We start from the raw sequence: 3,874 nt of genomic DNA, 5'->3' as shown, positions 1-3,874 counted from the left end.
TGAGAAACAATCAAAAAATACTCCAAGCACACTCCTGTTCTGGTCACAAGTCCTAATATCAATCACTATGTTAAAAAGGTAAAAATTTCTATGCTTTCATAATTCTGCCATGTATTTTCAGCAGTGTTACCAAAGCACAGAGTGTGTTGTTTTCTAGCAATTGTTAGCCACATGAAAGACAGTTTGGATGCACCTCAAATGAAATTCATACATTAGGATTCTCACCATTTCTGCAGAGCCAGAGCATAAACTTTAAAGTTTTTATTCAACAGAAAGATTATTACAAACTACAGGTTCAGAGATATGAGTCTTACATGGGAACAGTATTAATTTAGATGGAAAGTAATCATGTTTCCTGTCACCATATTAATATTTTGTTATTTGTGTTCGTAGCTAAAGACACACACAGAGAGGCAGAAAGAGAGAGACCCCTTCACTGTCTCCGTGACAATATAGATTTGTTTTTATAAGGAAATCCAAATTTACACAGCAGGAGTTCATGACAGGGATTCCTGCCTAAACTGTGAGATGCACACTTGTAATTAGAATGTCAGAAGTGACTGGGTCCCACTTGCTGCTTGCAAGCACCTCGCCATTTGTTCTGAGATCTAGGAAGACTCATGCTCATCTCAGCATATGTAGTTTGCGGGATATTTGGAAAGTACACTGACCCTGTCTGTGAGTGTGACCATGAATAAGCAATTTAAACATTCCATATTTGGTTTTCCCAAGCAGATAGACAATGCCAACAGGCAGTGGTCTAGTGCCCCATGGTCACCTGGCTGCCCAGTCCACAGACAAAGCTGCTCAGACACAGCACAGCCTCTGCAGAGCTCAAGGTCCATTGCATCCAGAGTTAATGGGATGGGAACTCTTGGAGCAGACTTCTGAGAGGGTTCCTGAAACACAGAATTTAATTATTTTCATCACTTCCTCTTACCATGTCATAGACTAGAAAGCTGAGACATTTCCATGAACTGTGTACAACAGCCTCTTTTCTGTCTCTACTTGGCTACTAACCTAGCAATTTATTTGAATAAAGGCCTTTTTAGACATTTAAAAGAAGTGGTGCTGTGTGTGGTCTTAATGTTGTGGTACAGTAGCTTCAGCTTCATTCAAATTACTTACTTTTCTAAAGTTGCCATTCCATATTCTTTTTCACATAGAACTGAAGACAACCACCTTTGCAAATATTGTTACCTAGTGTAGATCCCTTTATCTCCATTTTTCACTTTCCATGACAGCTGTTAGCCATTAAAGTCATTTTCACATTCATAGCATGTATCAAAATCATATCATATGTCAACTGAACAATGTGAAAAATGGATGCTGCTACAAATGTTTGAAATAATAAAGCACATTGGCATTATTGGCTCAAACCATGACCAACCCTGTGCAAATATATCACTACATAAGGACACTTTAAAAAGCAACCTGCCTGCTGCCACTGTGTCAGCCATAAGCAAGAATCCATATGTGCTTATTTATTATGTGCAGGTACAGTGCCACCCATTTGTCTTTATGGCCTTGTAAGAAGTCACAGCCATAATGGCTCTGCAGCTTTTCAGCATCTCACATGACTGAGGATTTCAATAGCCAATTCTATCCTGGTGATTCAAGTAATAGTGATGATGTTCTTTAGCGATAGTTCATGCCACCTCTCCAAACACAGAAGGGGAGCACAAAAGTTCTCTGAAAATTTACTCAGAAAGAAAGGATGAGGCACAAATTGCATAAGAGTCGACACTGCCCACAATTTTCTCAGGGCAATTGCTGACTCTGTGAAAGATCTGAGAGGTCTTTTCATGTCACCTTCGTGACGGCCCACTCATTGCTGTCTATGTGCTATCGCCCTGCTTTCCAAATCACTTGTGAATCAAGGAGAAAACATTTCAAGTTATTATGAAAGGTTTCCATAGGAAATCTTACACATGTTTCTGTGAACTCACACCAACACCCAGCGACCAGTTCAGAGGAGGGTGTCTCAGTTCATTCTGTATATCTGCAAGAAAGTTAGCTCCACTCAGCAATTCACAGCCATTGTTGTGCACCAGACATTGGAGTTTGGGGCTGAGTACCACATGGGGTTCTTGTCATTTGTACCAAGAAAGAAACAAGAAATGATGCAAACCGACTGCCCTCTACAGCTGAGACGCAGATGGAAATGGTGCTTGGACCCTGTTGTGTGCCCCGGGTCATCCCTGAAGCCATTAGCTATCATAATGATGAAGTCAAAGTTATTTATTTCCCCAGAATTTTCTGATGTGGCGAAAGCAGCATTACACCGGGGGCCTGAGTTTTCTTCTGAAAGGCTGTGCTGTCCTTGAGCTAAAACATCACATAGGACAGAATATTTTTAGACTGTAGAAGTAAAAATTACAAATCAGAGATGAGATGTTATGAAAAATATGTAAATTTTAAGATGATTAGCATGTAAAATGAGACTTTTCTTACTACTGTATGCATAAAGTGTGTCAGCTTTTTTCGGAGCTCAGTACACCATTGAGTTATTTCAGTCATTTTAGACCATTATTAGACAACTCCAATTCTTCTGTTTGTTTACTGTGTTTGTTCATTCTGTTAGTATGACAGGAAATATAATAGGTCCCAGCTCTGCTAATATTTAAGAAAACTAAATAGACCAAAAGGAGGGGACAACGTCCTCTGAACTAATAAGAGTTTGAATCCTAGGAGAAAAAACAGTTTAAACACACACACACACACATACACATACACACACACACACACACACGAGTGATGCAACCACTCAAAGATGAAAACTACTGTGGGAAAAATGAGAATGGTGCAGGCAGTGGCAGGAGAGGAGAGAAAAGGAGAGAGTGGAAGAGAGGAGGACAGTGGTTAGTATCATAAATCCATGAGGTTATCTACAGCCTCCCTGAAAAGTGACATCTAGCAAAAATCTAAAGCAAATCAGAATCTTTAAGAAGCACCAGAGAAGGGTGAAGGCACAGCACGCCAAGCATGTTCTAGAGGGAGGCAAAAGCCTACTGTGGCTACAAAAGAGTGAAGGGGTGACAGAAGAGGAGAGCTCAGATATACCTGCATGAAACTAAAGGAGAATTTTCTTTTTTTTTTCTGTATTTAGGACAGGGTCTGCAGGGTCTACAGGGTCTCACTGTGTATACCGGACTCCTAGTGATTCTCCTGTTTTCAGTCTCCCAAGTGCTGGGATTTTACAGGCGTACACCACCAGGCCCAGTCTCAATTGCCGTCTCAGTGTACACTGGCTGCAGGACCAGCACTGCACACTGAGGATCAAACCCCAGCTGCTGCTCTCTGCCTAAGCAAGTGCTTTAGTCTGCTGAGCTATCAGGGCAGGCCCAAGGAAAATTTTCTTGTTTGTTTTTATTTGGGGCCATGATAAGGACTGTGGCTCTTAGGCTGCAGGACACGAGAAACCACTGCAAGGTGTGGAGCGAGAGATTAGTATGATCTGATTGCTTTTTTTTCCCCCTTTTTTTTTCTGTATTTTAGGGAAGGGTCTACAGTGTGTTCAGGGTCTCACTACTAGATCGGACTCTTAGTGATTCTCCTGTTTACAGTCTCCCAAGAGCTGAGCGTTACAGGCTTGCGCCACCATGCCCAGTCTCAATCGCCCTCTCAGTGTGCCCCGGGTGGGTCCCTCACTGCAGGCCTGGAGATAGAACCCCTGGCCCTGGCTCTAATCCCCTGAGCTATTTGGCTGGCCCATTCATGATCAGATTTCTGACTTTTCTTTTTAACCAAGAGAGAATGTGCATAGGTAGGAGCTAGGAAATGTTTCAGGAGGGTTGAAATAACCAGTGGTTGAAGAAATGAGGCACTATATAAAATAACCACCACAATTTATGTTTCAGTCATTCTTAGTAGG

Source organism: Octodon degus, unplaced genomic scaffold (genome assembly GCF_000260255.1).
Source record: "Octodon degus isolate 3935 unplaced genomic scaffold, OctDeg1.0 scaffold00125, whole genome shotgun sequence".
In the NCBI taxonomy this organism is placed as follows: Eukaryota; Metazoa; Chordata; class Mammalia; order Rodentia; family Octodontidae; genus Octodon; species Octodon degus.
Note: the sequence above shows the minus strand (reverse complement) of the source record.